Source organism: Tachyglossus aculeatus, chromosome 8 (genome assembly GCF_015852505.1).
Source record: "Tachyglossus aculeatus isolate mTacAcu1 chromosome 8, mTacAcu1.pri, whole genome shotgun sequence".
Taxonomy (NCBI): Eukaryota; Metazoa; Chordata; class Mammalia; order Monotremata; family Tachyglossidae; genus Tachyglossus; species Tachyglossus aculeatus.
This window is the reverse complement of record NC_052073.1, coordinates 23,242,449-23,260,972: the sequence shown is the minus strand read 5'-3', so window position 1 is coordinate 23,260,972 and position 18,524 is coordinate 23,242,449. Positions and strand designations below refer to the sequence as shown.

At 45.8% G+C, this 18,524-nt stretch overlaps 1 protein-coding gene and 1 long non-coding RNA gene across 2 annotated transcripts in view; one reads left to right on the top strand and one right to left on the bottom strand.

The window, feature by feature from the left end:
* GMEB2 (glucocorticoid modulatory element binding protein 2) overlaps positions 1-7,866 on the bottom strand; it is a 56,866-nt gene extending 49,000 nt beyond the window's left edge. Inside the window, exon 1 of the mRNA XM_038750438.1 lies at positions 7,813-7,866. The gene's annotated coding sequence lies outside the window, so the exon portion shown is untranslated. The remainder of the gene's footprint in view (positions 1-7,812) is intronic.
* Positions 7,640-17,038, top strand: LOC119931619. Its single transcript, XR_005452140.1, has 2 exons — positions 7,640-7,727; positions 16,793-17,038. It is a non-coding gene; the product is annotated as an uncharacterized LOC119931619 (long non-coding RNA).
* Positions 17,039-18,524: the final 1,486 nt, after the last annotated feature.

Genomic DNA, 18,524 nt, shown 5'->3' with positions numbered 1-18,524 from the left:
AAGCACTGTACTAAGCACTGGGGTGGATACAAGATCATGAGATCACAGTATCTCTTTCATTGTACAATTATAACTTAATATTTGTGGTTTTTTTCACTCTACAGTAGTGACAATATCCACTGCTCCCAAGTTTCTGTAGACTGTGGGGAGGGAGTGAGGTAAAAGAGAGCACTCATTATGGACAGGGAACGCATTCACTAATTGTTGTACTCACCCAAGCGCTAAGTACAGTGCTCTGCACACAGTAAGCGCTCAATAAATACCATTGATTGGTTGATTGGCAGGAAAGGCTCTTTGGGTTCAGGAACAGTCGGGGCAACTTGGCCCGTCAACAGCCGGTGCCTGCCCAGGTGGGGAAGGAAGATGGTTCGCCCAGCTCCCATCCAATGGGTTGCATTATTCATTCATTATTCAGCTTATTCATTCATCCAATTGTATTTATTGAGAGATTACTGTGTGCAAAGCACTGTACTAAGCGCTTGGGAGAGGACAATACATTAATTCACTCAATCATATTTATTGAGCACTCACTGTGTGCAAAGCACTAGCGCTGTGTGCAAAACACTGCAATAAACGCTTGGGAGAGTACAATATATATTCATCCATTCGATTGTATTTACTGAGCACTCAGTGTGTGCAAAATATTATACTAAGCGCTTGAGGGAGGACAACATAACACTAAACAGACACATTCCCTGCCCACAGAGTGGATAGTGGGGTCGCATGGCCCGAGGTCAGACCCAGAGACCCCTCCCCACCTACCCCCCGACTCCGCATGGCATAGTGGATAGCGCACAGGGAGTCCGAAGGTCTTGGTTTCTAATCCCGACTCCGCTGCTTGTCTGCAGGGTAACTGAGGCACAGAGAAGTTAAGTGACTTGCCCAAATCACACAGCTAAATTCATTCATTCAATCGCATTTATTGAGCACTTACTCTGTGCAGAGCACTGTACTAAGCGCTTGAGGTGGTCAGGATTAAAACCCACGACCTCTGACTAAGCCCATCCTCTCTCCACTAAGCCACGCTGCTTCTTAAATAATAATAACGGTATTTGCTAAGCGCTTACTATGTGCCAGGCACTATACCAAACAAATCGGGTTGGACACCATCCCTGTCCTCCATGGGCTCACAGTCTCTCTCTCCATTTTCCAGATGAGGGAACTGAGGCCCAGAGAAGTGAAACGACTTGCCCAAGGTCACCCAGTAGACGGGTGGCAGAGTCGGGATTAGAACCCAGGCCCAAGCGCTTACCGGAAAGAACCTGGGTTTGGGAGTCAGAGGTCATGGGTTCTAATCCCTGCTCCGCCACTTGTCAGCTGTGTGACTTTGGGCAAGTCACTTCACTTCTCTGGGCCTCAGTTCCCTCACCTGTAAAATGGGCATGAAGACTGTGAGCCCCACGTGGGACAACCTGATCACTTTGTGTCTGCTCCAGCGTTTAGAACAGTGCTTGGCACATGATAAGTGCTTAACAAAGACCAACATTATTATTATTATTAGTGGAAGGAGCCCAGGCTTGGGAGTCGGAGAACGTGGGTTCTAACCCCGGCTCCGCCATTTGTCTGCTGGGTGGCCTGGGGGAAGTCACTTCTCTGTGCCTCAGTGACCTCATCTGTAAAATGGGGACTGAGACTGTGAGCCCCACGTAGGGCCAACCTGATTATGCTGTATCTACCCCAGTGCTTAGAACAGTGCTTGGCACATAGTAAGCGCTTACTAGGAGGCCACGGAGCGGCTGGGCCGGGGGTGTCCCAGGCCTCGGGGGTGGAAGGGCGACGGGGCAAGGCGGAAGGGACGAAACGACCGACCACCAACGGCCGGCTAATGGCCTCGTCTCCTCCCAAAGGCTAAGGATGAAGACAAGGCTACGGAAAAGGCTGAGGAGAGCGCTTAGTACAGTGCTCTGCACAGAGTAAGCGCTCAATAAATACGATTCAATGAATGAGAGAGCTGAGGAAGGGGCTGAGGAGAGGGCTAAGAAAAAGGCTGAGGAGAGGGCTGCGAGCGCTTAGTACAGTGCTCTGCTCACAGTATGCGCTCAATAAATATGACAATGAATGACAGAGCTGAGAAGGCTGAGGAGATGGCTGAGGAGAGGGCTAAGGAAAAGGCTGAGGAGAGCGCTTAGTACAGTGCTCTGCACACAGTATGCTCTCAATAAATACAACAATGAATGAGAGAGCTGAGCAAGGGGCTGAGGAGAGGGCTAAGAAAAAGGCTGAGGAGGGGGCTGCGAGCGCTTAGTACAGTGCTCTGCACACAGTATGCTCTCAATAAATATAACAATGAATGAGAGAGCTGAGAAGGCTGAGGAGATGGCTGAGGAAAGGGCTAAGGAAAAGGCTGAGGAGAGCGCTTAGTCTCTGCACACACTAAGCGCTCAGTAAATACTACTGAATGAATGACAGAGCTGAGGAGAAGGCTGAGGAGGGCGCTTAGTGCTCTGCACAGAGTAAGCGCTCAATAAATATGATTGAATAAATGAGAAAGCTGAAGAGAAGGCTGAGGAAAAGGCTGAGGAGAGGGCTAAGAAAAAGGCTGAAGGAGAAGGCCAAGGACAGCGCTTAGCAGAGTGCTCTGCACACACTGAGCGCTCAATAAGTACAATTGAATGAATGAGAGAACTGAGGAGAAGGCTGAGGAGAGGGCTAAGGAAAAGGCTGAGGAGAGCGCTTAGTACAGTGCTCTGCACACACTAAGCACTCAATAAACATGACAATGAATGAGAGCTGAGGAAAAGGCTGAGGAGAGGGCTTAGTACAGTGCGCTGCACACAGTAAGCGCTCAATAAATATGACTGAATAAATAAGATTGAATAAATGACAGGGCTGAGGAGAGGGCTAAGGAAAAGGCTGAAGGAGAAGGCTGAGGACTGCTTAGTACAGTGCTCTGCACACACTAAGTGCTCAGTAAATTCGATTGAATGAATGAGAGAGCTGAGGAGAAGGCTGAGGGCGCTTAGTACAGTGCTCTGCACAGATTAAGCGCTCAATAAATACGATTGAATACGATTGAATAAATGAGAGAGCTGAGGAAAAGGCAGAGGGAGAAGGCTGAGGACAGCGCTTAGTATGGTGCTCTGCACATACTAAGCGCTCAATAAATATGAGTGAATGAATGAGAGCGCTGAGGAGAAGGCTGAGGGTGCTTAGTACAGTGCTCTGCACACACTAAGCGCTCAATAAATACGATTGAATGAATGAATGAATGAATAAGTACTATTGAATGAATGAGAGAGCTGAGGAGGCTGAGGAGAGTGCTTGGTACAGTGCTCTGCACAGAGTAAGTGCTCAATAAATACGATTGAATAAATGAGAGCGCTGAGGAGAAGGCTGAGGAAAAGGCTGAGGACAGCGCTTAGTACAGTGTTCTGCACCCTCTAAGTGCTCAATACATACTGTTGAATGAATGAGAGCTGAGGAGAAGGCTGAGGAGAGCGCTTAGTACAGTGCTCTGCGCAGAGTAGGCGCTCAATAAATATGATTGAATAAATACGATTGAATAAATGAGAAAGCTGAGGAGAAGGCTGAGGAGGGCGCTTAGTACAGTGCTCTACACAGAGTAAGCGTTCAATAAATACCATGAAATAAATGAGAGCTGAGAAAAAGGCTGAGGAGAGGGCTAAGGAAAAGGCTGAAGGAGAAGGCTGAGGACAGCACTTAATACAGTGCTCTGCACACAGTAAGTGCTCAATAAATACTATTGAATGAATAACAGAGCTGAGGAGAAGGCTGAGGAGGGTGCTTCGTACAGTGCTCTGCACAAAGTAAGTGCTCAATAAATACGGCTGAATAAATAAGAGAGCTGAGGAGAAGGCTAAGGAAAAGGCTGAGGGAGAAGGCTGAGGACAGCGCTTAGTACAGTGCTCTGCACACAATAAGCACTCAAATACTATTGAATGAATAAGAGAGCTGAGGAGAAGGCTGAGGAGGGTGCTTAGTACAGTGCTCTGCACAGAGTAAGTGCTCAATAAATACGATTGAATAAATGAGAGAGCTGGGGAGAAGGCTGAGGAAAAGGCTGAGGAGAGGGCTAAGGAAAAGGCTGAGGGAGAAGGCTGAGGACAGCGCTTAGTACAGTGCTCTGCACACACCAAGCGCTGAATAAATACTATTGAATGAGAGAGCTGAGGGAGGGGCTGAGGAGAGCGGTTAGTACAGTGCTCTGCACACAGTAAGCGCTCAATAAATACAATTGAATAAATGAGAGAGCTGAGGAGAAGGTTGAGAAGAGGGCTAAGGAAAAGGCTGAAGGAGAAGGCTGAGGACAGCGCTTAGTACAGTGCTCTGCATACACTAAGCGCTCAATAAATACCTGTATATATGTATATATGTTTGTACATATTCATTACTCTATTTTACTTGTGCATATTCACTCTATTTTATTTTGTTAATAAGTTTTGTTTTGTTGTCTGTCTCCCCCTTCTAGACTGTGAGCCCGCTGTTGGGTAGGGACTGTCTCCATATGTTGCCAACTTGCACTTCCCAAGCGCTTAGTACAGTGTTCTGCGCACAGTAAGCGCTCAATAAATACAATTGAATGAATGAGAGAGCTGAGGAGAAGGTTGAGGAGAGGGCTAAGGAAAAGGCTGAAGGAGAAGGCTGAGGACAGCGCTTAGTACAGTGCTCTGCATACACTAAGTGCTCAATAAATACCTGTATGTATGTATATATGTTTGTACATATTTATTACTCTATTTATTTATTTATTTTCTTGTACATATCTATTCTATTTATTTTATTTTGTCAGTATGTTTGGTTTTGTTCTCTGTCTCCCCCTTCTAGACTGGGAGCCCACTGTTGGGCTCTTACCTCCTTCCCTTCCCCACAGCACCTGTATAGATGTATATATGTTTGTACATATTTATTACTCTATTTATTTTACTTGCACATATCTATTCTATTTATTTTATTTTGTCAGTATGTTTGGTTTTGTTCTCTGTCTCCCCCTTCTAGACTGTGAGCCCGCTGTTGGGTAGGGACCGTCTCTATATGTTGCCCAACTTGGACTTCCCAAGCGCTTAGTGCAGTGTTCTGCACACAGTAAGCACTCAATAAATACGATTGATGATGATGACTGTCTATATGTTGCCAACTTGTACTTCCCAAGCGCTTAGTACAGTGCTCTGCACACAGTAAGCGCTCAATAAATATGATTGATTGATTGAGGCCTTCCCAGACTGAGCCCCCTCTTTCCTCTCCCCCTCTCCATCCCTCCCGGCTTTCCTCCTTCCCCGCCCCACAGTACCCGTATATATGTTTGTCTGTATTTATTACTCTATTTATTTAGTTTATTTGTACATATCTATTCGATTTATTTTATTTCGTTAATACGTCGAGTTTTGTTGTCCGTCTCCCCCTTCTAGACTGTGAGCCCGCTGTTGGGTAGGGACCGTCTCTCTATGTTGCCCAATTTGTACTTCCCAAGCGCTTAGCACAGTGCTCTGCACAGCAGGCGCTCGATAAATACGATTGAATGAATGATTTATTTTACTTGTAAATATTTATTCTATTTATTTTATTTTGTTAATATGTTCTGTTTTGTTGTCTGTCTCCCCCTTCTAGACTGTGAGCCCGCTGTTGGGTAGGGACCGTCTCTATACGTTGCCGACTTGTACTTCCCAAGCACTTAGTACAGTGCTCTGCACACAGTAAGCGCTCAATGAATACGATTGAATGAATGAATGAATATTTATTCATTTTACTCGTACATATTTATTCTATATATTTTATTTTGTTAATATGTTTTGTTTTGTTGTCTGTCTCCCCCTTCTAGACTATGAGCCCACTGTTGGGTCGGGACCGTCTCTATATGTTGCCGCCTTGTACTTCCCAAGCGCTTAGTACAGTGCTCCGCACACAGTAAGCGCTCAACAAATACGATTGAATGAATGAATATTTATTTATTTTACTTGTACATATCTATCCTATTTATTTTTATTTTAGGAGGCCTTCCCAAACTGAGCCCCCTCCTTCCTCTCCCCCTCGTCCCCCTCTGCATCCCCCCATCTGACCTCCTTCCCTTCTCCACAGCACCCGTCTATATGTATGTACATATTTATTACTCTATTTATTTATTTATTTTACTTGTACACATCTATTCTATTTATTCTATTTGGTTAATACGTTTTGTTTTGTTGTCTGTCTTCCCCTTCTAGGCCGTGAGCCCACTGTTGGGTCGGGACCGTCTCTATATGTTGCCGACTTGTACTTCCCAAGCGCTTAGTACAGTGCTCCGCACACAGTAAGCGCTCAACAAATACGATTGAATGAATGAATATTTATTTATTTTTATTTTAGGAGGCCTTCCCAAACTGAGCCCCCTCCCTTCCTCTCCCCCCTTTGTCCCCTTCTCCATCCCCCCACCTTACCTCCTTCCCCTTCTCCACAGCACCTGTCTATATGTATGTACATATTTATTACCCTATTTATTTATTTATTTTACTTGTACACATCTATTCTATTTATTTCATTTTGTTAATACGTTTTGTTTTTGTTGTCCGTCTCCCCCTTCTAGGCTGTGAGCCCACTGTTGGGTCGGGGACCGTCTCTCTATGTTGCCGCCTTGTACTTCCCAAGCGCTTAGTACAGTGCTCCGCACACAGTAAGCGCTCAACAAATACGATTGAATGAATGAATATTTATTTATTCTACTTGTACATATCTATCCTATTTATTTTTATTTTAGGAGGCCTTCCCAAACTGAGCCCCCTCCTTCCTCTCCCCCTCGTCCCCCTCTCCATCCCCCCATCTGACCTCCTTCCCTTCTCCACAGCACCCGTCTATATGTATGTACATATTTATTACTCTATTTATTTATTTACCACACAGTAAGCGCTCAACAAATACGATTGAATGAATGAATATTTATTTATTCTACTTGTACATATCTATCCTATTTATTTTTATTTTAGGAGGCCTTCCCAAACTGAGCCCCCTCCTTCCTCTCCCCCCCTCGTCCCCCCTCTGCATCCCCCCATCTGACCTCCTTCCCTTCTCCACAGCACCTGTCTATATGTATGTACATATTTATTACTCTATTTATTTATTTACCACACAGTAAGCGCTCAACAAATACGATTGAATGAATATTTATTTATTCTACTCGTACACATCGATCCTATTTATTTTTATTTTAGGAGGCCTTCCCAAACCGAGCCCCCTCCTTCCTCTCCCCCCCTCCATCCCCCCACCTCACCTCCTTCCCTTCCCCACAGCACCTGTCTATATGTATGTACGTATTTATTACTCTATTTATTTTACTTGTACACATCTATTCTATTTATTTTATTTGGTTAATACGTTTTGTTTTGTGTCTCCCCCTTCTAGGCTGTGAGCCCACTGTTGGGTAGGGACTGTATATGTTGCCAGCTTGGACTTCCCAAGCGCTTAGCACAGTGCTCCGCACACAGTCAGCGCTCAATAAATACGATTGAATGAATGCACAGAGTAGGCGCTCAATAAATACGAGGAATGAATGAATGAATGAATGAATGAATGAATGAATGAATGAATGAGAGGGCTGAGGAGATGGCGGCCGGGCGGGAGCGTTTGACGCACGCGGCGGCCGGCTCCGTCTCGCGCCGCATTTACGCTGCGGCCGTTGCGGCTCCGTCTCGCGCCGTATTTACGCTGCGGCCGTTGCGCCCCCCCACCGCCCACGGGCGCGCGCGCGCGCCGTAACGTCCTGACGCTCCGCAGGGACCCCTGACTGGACGGACGGACGGGTGCGTGAGGGGAGCCGGGGAGGCCTGGCCGCGGGAGGGAGGGACGGCGCCGTCCCGGGGGACCCGCGGCGCTTCCGCCTCTTACCTCCGGGGCCGTGCGGGGCCTGCGGGCGCGAGGCGGCGGCTCCTCGGGCGAGGCGGCGGCGGCCGCCGGGCTCCTCGGTGGCGGTTCGGCGGCGGCCCGGGCGCGCGCATCCCGGGTGACGCAGGGGGGCGGGGGGCGCGCGCACGCCCGCCCGCCCGGCCCCGCGACTTATTTGGCGCCGCGCTCTGGAGGAACGGGCCGGCCGGCCTTGGGAAATAAGGCCCGGGAGGGGCCCAAGGCGCGTGCGCGGACGGGGAACCCGGGCGCTGTCGATCAGTCGGATTTATTGAGCGCTTACCGTGTGCAGAGCACTGTGCTAAGCGCTTGGGAAGTACAAGTTGGCCACACAGAGAGGCGGCCCCTACCCAACAGTGGGCGCACAGTCTAGAAGTCAGTCACTCTGTCGTATTTATTGGGCGCTTACTGTGTGCAGATTGCTGTGCTAAGCGCCCTCCTCGGCCTTCTCCTCAGCTCTGTCATTCATTCATTCAGTCAGTCGCCTTACCTAATTCCCCTCCCCACTTTCATTCATTCAATCGTATTTATTGAGCGCTTACTGTGTGCAGAGCGCTGTGCTAAGCGCCCTCCTCGGCCTTCTCCTCTGCTCTGTCATTCATTCAGTCGTATTGAGTGCTTACTGTGTGCAGAGCGCTGTGCTAAGCGCCCTCCTCGGCCTTCTCCTCAGCTGTCTTTCATTCATTCAATCGTATTTATTGAGCGCTTACTGTGTGCAGAGCGCTGTGCTAAGCGCCCTCCTCGGCCTTCTCCTCAGCTCTGTCATTCATTCATTCCCATCCCCCCCGCTTTACCTAATTCCCCTCCCCACTTTCATTCATTCAATCGTATTTATTGAGCGCTTACTGTGTGCAGAGCGCTGTGCTAAGCGCCCTCCTCGGCCTTCTCAGCTCTGTCATTCATTCATTCATTCAGTCGCCTTTATTGAGTGCTTACTGTGTGCAGAGCGCTGTGCTAAGCGCCCTCCTCGGTCTTCTCCTCAGCTCTGTCATTCATTCATCCCCCTCCCCACTTTCATTCATTCAATCGTATTTATTGAGCGCTTACTGTGTGCAGAGCGCTGTGCTAAGCGCCCTCCTCGGCCTTCTCCTCAGCTGTCTTTCATTCATTCAATCGTATTTATTGAGCGCTTACTGTGTGCAGAGCGCTGTGCTAAGCACCCTCCTCGGCCTCCTCCTCAGCTCTGTCATTCATTCATCCACATCCCCCCCGCTTTACCTAATTCCCCTCCCCACTTTCATTCATTCAATCGTATTTATTGAGCAATTACTGTGTGCAGAGCGCTGTGCTAAGCGCCCGCCTCGGCCTTCTCCTCAGCTCTGTCATTCATACATTCAGTCGTATTTATTGAGCGCTTACTGTGTGCAGAGCGCTGTGCTAAGCGCCCTCCTCGGCCTTCTCCTCAGCTCTGTCATTCATTCATTCATTCAGTCGCCTTTATTGAGTGCTTACTGTGTGCAGAGCGCTGTGCTAAGCGCCCTCCTCGGCCTTCTCCTCAGCTCTGTCATTCATTCATCCCCCTCCCCACTTTCATTCATTCAATCGTATTTATTGAGCGCTTACTGTGTGCAGAGCGCTGTGCTAAGCGCCCTCCTCGGCCTCCTCCTCAGCTCTGTCATTCATTCATTCATCCCCATCCCCACGCCTTACCTAATTGCCCTCCCCACTTTCATTCATTCAGTCGTATTTATTGAGCGCTTACTGTGTGCAGAGCGCTGTGTTAAGCGCCTTCCTCGGCCTTCTCCTCAGCTCTGTCATTCATTCATTCAGTCGTATTTATTGAGCGCTTACTGTGTGCAGAACGCTGTGTTAAGCGCCTTCCTCGGCCTTCTCCTCAGCTCTGTCATTCATTCATTCATTCAGTCGCCTTTATTGAGTGCTTACTGTGTGCAGAGTGCTGTGCTAAGCGCCCTCCTCGGCCTTCTCCTCAGCTCTGTCATTCATTCATTCATTCATCCCCATCCCCCTTCGCCTTACCTAATTCCCCTCCCCACTTTCATTCATTCAGTCGTATTTATTGAGCGCTTACTGTGTGCAGAGCGCTGTGCTAAGCGCCCTCCTCGGCCTTCTCCTCAGCTCTGTCATTCATTCATTCATTCAGTCGCCTTTCTTGAGTGCTTACTGTGTGCAGAGCGCTGTGCTAAGCGCCCTCCTCGGTCTTCTCCTCAGCTCTGTCATTCATTCATCCCCCTCCCCGCCTTACCTAATTCCCCTCCCCACTTTCATTCATTCAATCGTATTTATTGAGCGCTTACTGTGTGCAGAGCGCTGTGTTAAGCGCCTTCTTCGGCCTTCTCCTCAGCTCTGTCATTCATTCATTCAATCGTATTTATTGAGCGCTTACTGTGTGCAGAGCGCTGTGCTAAGCACCCTCCTCGGCCTTCTCCTCAGCTCTGCCATTCATTCATCCCCATCCCCCCCCCCCCGCCTTACCTAATTCCCCTCCCCACTTTCATTCATTCAGTCGTATTTATTGAGCGCTTACTGTGTGCAGAGCGCTGTGCTAAGCGCCCTCCTCGGCCTTCTCCTCAGCTCTGTCATTCATTCATTCATTCAGTCGTATTTATTGAGCGCTTACTGTGTGCAGAGCGCTGTGTTAAGCGCCCTCCTCGGCCTTCTCCTCAGCTCTGTCATTCATTCATTGTCGTATTTATTGAACGCTTACTGTGTGCAGAGCGCTGTGCTAAGCGCCCTCCTCGGTCTTCTCCTCAGCTCTGTCATTCATTCATCCCCATCCCCCCCGCCTTACCTAATTCCCCTCCCCACTTTCATTCATTCAATCGTATTTATTGAGTGCTTACTGTGTGCAGAGCGCTGTGCTAAGCGCCCTCCTCGGCCTTCTCCTCAGCTCTGTCATTCATTCATTCATTCAGTCGCCTTTATTGAGTGCTTACTGTGTGCAGAGCGCTGTGCTAAGCGCCCTCCTCGGTCTTCTCCTCAGCTCTGTCATTCATTCATCCCCCTCCCCGCCTTACCTAATTCCCCTCCCCACTTTCATTCATTCAATCGTATTTATTGAGCGCTTACTGTGTGCAGAGCGCTGTGCTAAGCGCCCTCCTCGGCCTTCTCCTCAGCTGTCTTTCATTCAATCGTATTTATTGAGCGCTTACTGTGTGCAGAGCGCTGTGCTAAGCGCCGTCCTCGGTCTTCTCCTCAGCTCTGTCATTCATTCATCCCCCTCCCCGCCTTACCTAATTCCCCTCCCCACTTTCATTCATTCAATCGTATTTATTGAGCGCTTACTATGTGCAGAGCGCTGTGCTAAGCGCCCTCCTCGGCCTTCTCCTCAGCTCTGTCATTCACTCATTCAATCGTATTTATTGAGCGCTTACTGTGTGCAGATTGCTGTGCTAAGCGCCCCCCTCGGCCTTCTCCTCAGCTCTGTCATTCATTCATTCATTCAGTCGTATTTATTGAGCGCTTACTGTGTGCAGAGCGCTGTGCTAAGCGCCCTCCTCGGCCTTCTCCTCAGCTCTGTCACATTCATTCAATCGTATTTATTGAGCGCGTACTGTGTGCAGAGCGCTGTGCTAAGCGCCCTTCTCGGCCTTCTCCTCAGCTCTGTCATTCATTCATCCCCATCCCCCTCCCCCGCCCTTACTTAATTCCCCTCCCCACTTTCATTCATTCAGTCGTATTTATTGAGCGCTTACTGTGTGCAGCGCGCTGTGCTAAGCGCCCTCCTCGGCCTTCTCCTCAGCTCTGTCATTCATTCATCCCCATCCCCCCCCACCCCCGCCTTACCTAATTCCCCTCCCCACTTTCATTCATTCAATTGTATTTATTGAGCACCTGCTGTGTTCAGAGCACTGTACTAAGCGCTTGGGAAGCCCAAGCTAGCAACATATAGAGACAGTCCCTACCCAACAGCGGGCTCACAGTCTAGAAGGGGGAGACAGACAACAAAACAAGATATAGTAACAAAATAAAATGAATAGAATAAATATGTACAAATTAAATAAATAAATAGAGTAATAAATGCTTACAAACATATCTACATATGTACAGGTGATGGGGGAGCGGGAGGAGTGTATATATATATATATATATATATATATTTGTACGTATTTATTACTCTTATTTGTACATATTCTGTTTATTTTATTTTGTTAATATGTTTTGCTTTGTCCTCTGTCTCCCCTTTCTAGACTGTGAGCCCGCTGTTGGGTAGGGACCGTCTCTATATGTTGCCAACTTGTACTTCCCAAGCGCTTAGTACAGTGCTCAGCACACAGTAAGCGCTCAATAAATACGATTGAATGAATGAATACAAAATAATCGAATGAGACATGGTCCCTCTCCCAGATACAGCTCACTAGTCTAAGGGGGAGGGAGGACAGGAATTTAATCTCCTTGAGGAAAGTGGGGTTCAGAGAAGCTAAGTGACTTTCCCTAGGTCACACGACCAGCAAGTGGTAGAGCCAGAATTAGAAACTGGATAGCCTGATTTTTATTTCCTTACCCTGAGTGCTTTCCACTAGCCCATGCTGTTAATTTTGGATATTGTCTATGTTCTACTTGGTCAACCAACCAAGGGTAGTCATTGAGCACTTCCTGTGTGCAGCACACTGTACTAAACACTTGAGGAGAATACAATACAATAGCTCTGCCCTTGGCCGGTTGTGTCTACATCAGTATGCTTATTTTAGAATGACAACTCCAATGAGCAAGGAACACTCATTTCTTCCAGTCCCACTCCTTTCTGTCTCTTCAGAAGTCCACCTACATGATGAGCGCATTAATTCCAAGGAGTAATAGTAATATTGTTTTCCCACTGGATGCATCACACTGTACTAAGGACTTGAGAAAGTGCAACAGAAGCACGACACATTTCCTGCCCTCAAGGAGCTTACCCTTTAACAGGGGAGACAGATAGCAAAATATTTACAAGTGGAGTAATCAGAATAAATAACTCTACAACTGATTTTTATAAGTAGGTTCAAGTGCTGAGGAAAAGTATAAATAAATTGAAGTGCTAGCGGTAGCTTTTGGATGGCTATGACTCAGGGTGTTGGCACTTAATTGGGGAAGGGTTGTTTGAAGGAGGTGAGATTTTAGGAGAGCTTTAAACACAGAGATAGGCTGTGGTGGTCTTGGATTTGCAAAGGGAGGGAGTTCCGCGCTGGGAGAACAGTGAATGAGGTGATGAAGACAGGAGAATCCAGAGTGAGGTTAGCTTTGAAACAACCAAAGAAGGTGTTTTTACAAGTCGGCTAGGGCTTGTAGAGAGCCTTGAAGCTGACTGTCAGGGATTTTTGGGTGCTGCAGAGGGAAATGCGAATCCAATGGAGAGTTTTCAGAAGCGGAGAGATGTGTGATGCGGCATGCTTCAATAAAGTGACCTTTGCAGCTGCATAGAGTACGAATTGAAGCGGGGAGAGGCAGGGAGACCTGAGAGGACGCCACAAAATTACTACAGCTGGGACCAGGGATGTGTGAATAGCTCCACAAGATTGCCTGGTGCAAAGGAATCGCAAGCATGCACAAAACACAACACCAGTTAGACATTTCGGCCTCCTACCACCCTAAGTATATGAATTTGGATACTTGACAAAGAGAGAATATAGCTTATTGGTAAAAAAAAAACCAAAATTTTGTTTTGTTACCCAAACGAGATCTCCATTTTCAAGATTTATGAAGCTCTTTGGGGTCCTAGAAGGAAAGGGAATGCAATTGTTATAGTTATCCCTATTTTATTTCACCCCTCCTGTAAAGAGGAGGTTACTAAGCATAGCATAAAAATTTGAGAGGCCTGTGAATTTTATTTCCGGCAATGTCACCAACTTGACATGGGACCTTGAAGAAAACCTCAGTTTCCTTAGCCATCTTGGGTATCCAAGAGAACCCGGATAGTCCTGGTGAAAAGGAAATTAGAAAACCAAACAGTTCATTGAATCACTCTCTCTCTTTCTCACCCACCCGAGGGTAGGGAGCCAGACATAGATAAAAGGAAAATTGCCTCTGCTTGAGTCAATGAGGGCTTCTATATGCAGAGCCCTCTAAGCTCCCGGAAGAGTACTGAATAGGTTTGAAATTCAAGATTCCTACCCTCAAGGAGCTTATAGTCTAGAGGGAGAACTGTTGTGGGGAAAGTACCTTTTCCGCAACACTATCCCACCTTGCTGTGAGCGTCCACTCTTCACATATGGCTTCATGGCCTAATTTTCCTTCGTCTCCAGCAAATGCGGTCAGGGAAAGGTTTAGGACTGGTTCCATTGAGAACTTTCCCCCTGATGGAAAGCCTGGCAAGAGTATTACAACTGTTTAACATCATTACATACAAAATATTTGACCATTATCAAGGAAAAGGGCCTTCAAAGAGGGTAGATCTATGAAGCACCGCTGAAAACCCTTCTGTAAATGAACATTTTGCACTTGTTGGTATTTTAGCAGTTTAAGACCCATATCTTGGCCCATGAGTTATTCAAGCATAAACTGTTTAGTGCAGAATTTATTCTCAGTCAATATTGAAAAGTGTTTCTATGAAATTTGGTGATACAGTGTTTCACTTACTTTACACTGCTCAATGCTTTCTATACCACGTGTGTCAATGTACAAGCTGGCTTTAGTATACAGAACAGATCTCTTTCTGTAAAGCAGTTTCACATAATAATCAGTCTCGACTTTCTCTCAATTATTGGAGATTCATTTCTGTCCCATCCCATCCCTGGTATCAGGGTGGTGGGATTAGAATATATAAATACAAAGCTGCTAAATTGTTAAGTAGCCCCTGTCACACTGCTTCCCACCAGCTAAAGCCTCCATTGTAATTCAGAAGCCAAGAAACAGCTTCCATTCCCTTGCTGTTGGTTTTTCAGTCTTTTATTCTACTTAGCACCTGAGCCACAGAGCTTTAGTCATGTGAGGAAGTGTGAGTTGGAAGCTAAATTGCAGTTTGAAGACTTTGGGGGTCTAAGTGCTCTCATCCCAGGTTTGGAGTCAGAGGTCATGGGTTCAAATCCCGGCTCCGCCACTTGTCAGCTGTATGACTTTGGGCCAGTCACTTAACTTCTCTGTGCCTCAGTTACCTCATCTGTAAAATGGGGTGAAGACTGTGAGCCCCACATGGGACAACCTGATCACCTTGTAACCTCCCCAACACTTAGAACAGTGCTTTGTACATAGTAAGTGCTTAATAAATGCCATCATCATTATTATTCCACCCTCAGCTCCTTAATGCTGCCCACCCCCAGGTATGTTTCCAGGCCCCTGTTTGTTGGGGAGGGGAAGCATTTAAAAGGTAGAGGATTTTCTTCCCTCCCCCATTTTATTTGGGTGTAGGAAAACCCTCAAGGGGAAGGGGAACCTGATTTAAGTTATGTTTTTCAAATTTGCTCCTCCATTTAGAAAATGCACTATAGGAACTTTCACCTATTTGAGTTTTTAATTCAGGGGTACTTTTAAATTTCTCTCTGTCCGCACTCCATTGGAATAGCAACCCCTCAAGGACAGGGCAGTGTAAAGTAAGAGAAACACTGTATTGTACTTTTCCAAGGGTTTAGTATTCATTCAGTTGTATTTATTAAGCACTGTACTGAATGCTTGGGAAAGTACAATACAACAATAAGCAGTGACAGGCTCTGCCCACAGTGAGCTCACAGTCTACAGTGGGGGAGACACACATCAGTACAAATAAATATAAAATTACAGATATATACCTAAGTCTGTGGGGCTGAGGGGGAGCGGGGAAGAGCGACTCAGAAGGGAGTGAGAGATGGGGAAAAGTGGGGCTTAGTCTGGGAAGGCCTCTTGGAGAAAGATGTACATTCAATAAGGCTTTGAAGATGGGGAGAGTAATTGTCTGGCAGATTTGCTCAGGTCACTGTAGGCATTTGGTAGTATTGGAGAAGCAGCGTGGCTCAGTGGAAAGAGTAAGCGCTTAACAAATACCATCATTATTATTATTATTGATTTAGAACCCCATGTGGGACAGAGAATCGTCCAACCTGACAACCTTATATAATAATAATAATAATAATAATAACGGTGGCATTTATTAAGTGCTTACTATGTGCAAAGCACTGTGCTAAGCTCTGGGGAGGTTGGTTACAAGGTGATCAGGTTGTCCCACGGGGGGCTCACGGTCTTCATCCCCATTTTACAGATGAGATAACTGAGGCCCAGAGAATAATAATAATGATGGCATTTTGTTAAGCGCTTACTATGTGCAAAGCACTGTTCTAAGCGCTGGGGGGGATACAAGGTGATCAGGTTGTCCCACGGGGGGCTCACAGTCTTACTCCCCATTTTACAGATGAGGGAACTGAGGCTCAGAGAAGTTAAGTGACTTGCCCAAAGTCACACAGCTGACAATTGGCAGAGTGGGGACTTGAACCCATGACCTCTGACTCCAAAGCCCATGCTCTTTTCCACTGAGCCACGCTACTTCTCTAGTACAGTGCCTGACATATAGTAAGCCCTTAACAAATACTATACAAAAAAAAAGTTGGAAAATATGTGAAATTTGATCTTTTCCCCTCTCGCACATCTCACTTACCTCCATCCTTTCCCCACAGCACCTGTATATATGTATATATGTTTGTACGTATTTATTACTCTATTTATTTTACTTGTACATTTTTATTCTACTTATTTTATTTTGTTAATATGTTTTGTTCTGTCTCCCCCTTCTAGACTGTGAGCCCACTGTTGGGTAGGGACCGTCTCTATACGTTGCCAACTTGTACTTCCCAAGCGCTTAGTACAGGGCTCTGCACACAGTAAGCGCTCAATAAATATGATTGAATGAATGAATGAATAAAGGAATAGTTCAGATATATTCTTTACTTTTAGACTTCTCAGTGATTGCATGATTTCCCTCCATGATTTCCTGTGCATGAAACTTTATGAAGGACCCCTACCTCCCTTCGCTTTCTTGCCAGAACTGTGTAATTTATAGGACAGTGCTCATTTTTTTTTAAAAAAAACAACTAAAAATTAACCTTTTTCTTTTGTCTGGTTCTAGTGGTCCAGGGCTGGCAGTTCTTCTTTGTGAGTAGCATTGATCATTTCTGTGAAGAAAAGAAAATGACATTGATTGGGATAGGAAATCCTGCTGGAAACTGATTTCCTGTATCGCCCACATCTTTTGCCTGCTATTGCTTCTTGAAGGCAGGTTTTCATCTTATACCTTTTTGGCAAGTGTCCCAAGAGTGGGAAAAGTTTTTTGGGATATTGTAGGTGCTTAATAAATACTGTTGAGATAAGCTAACATTCGTTCTGAGTCAACTTTTTTAAGGTCTAAAAGAGGTATTGTAATATTTATACAATGTGCTGAAGAGGCAGTATCACGGGGGTGGATTTTTACTTTTCCTCCCTCTTTTTCATGAAAGCGTCAGTTCCTCTTATGAAACAGGGGGAAATAGTTGGCTCAGCAAATCATTCATTTCTAAAACGATATTCCTCATAACACTTATAGAACTGAAATGGGTACCTTTCCACTGGGTAAAAAATGCATTTACTCTACCGGGTAATTGAGTATATAATTGTTTTGCTGGCACATGGGGGTTTTCAAAAGGACACAGATGTAGGAATAGAAGCTCAGAAAACTAAAACATTGCTCTCTATCCAGAAGTGCTTTTCTTATTTTTAAAAAGATAAGGGTTTTTATTATTATTTTAAAAGATTAGTAACGTCGTTGAATTTGGTGGGTGGCATGAACACGAAGGGAAGCGGGACTGAAGCCTTCAGCAGTTCTGCTAGTGATGCTACCACTTCTAGCCCAAAAAAGTTTGGAGTTATTCATTCATTGTCGTATTTGAGTGCTTTCTTTGTGCAGAGCACTGTACTAAGCGCTTGGGAAAGTACAATACAGCAATAGAGACAATCCCTGCCCACAACAAGCTCAAAGTTTAAAAGCTTTATTCATTATCTGGCAGAAATCCAGTCCCTCTTCTAATCCCTTAAAGGAAAAGCTTCCTACATGAACTAACTTAGTGAAGGCCTCTATTAAGGTTGATGATGAGTATATATATTATTTACAAATCCTCAGGCCAGAACAGTAATGTATTTTGAAGCACTTTCAAAAATGTCATCGTGGAATCTTAGGCAGGTTAATTCTTCTTTAATAAGGCTCTCTTAGACTGTGAGCCCCATGTGAGGCAGGAACTGTGTCATATATATAATACTAATAATAATGATGGTATTTAAGCACTTACTATGTGCCAAGCACTGTCTAAGCGCTGGAGCACTGTTCTAAATTCAGAGGAAAATTGGAAAGTCCAACAGGGAATCATACTCTAATTGGGTCACATGCTATTGTTAGACATGGCGGGTTGAGTCCACTGAAGTAAACTATTTCTCTTTGGACCTACGTTTATATGCTCTGATTGTTTTTGTGCTTCCTTGGTCGTTTTTTAATATTCTACGGACTTCTCCAATGGACTGTAAACTCCTCGACATCAAGGACCTAATTAATCAATCAATATTATTTATTGAGCCATTTGCCATTTCCTTTAGTACCTAGTATAAATACTCTAAATACAGTGGGCATCCAAGGTATACTATTGGATGATGAATTGGTTCTCCTAATGCATAAAAGAATCTGAAAAAAATCCTGTTAAAACACAAGGAAATTGGATACATCCTACTTTACATTAGCCTCCATTTTGGTAGTACTTATTATACTTTGGGTCAATACCCCCTAACACTTTCCAACTCACCCAACCCCAGCCTCGCGGCCTAGATGATGATGATGA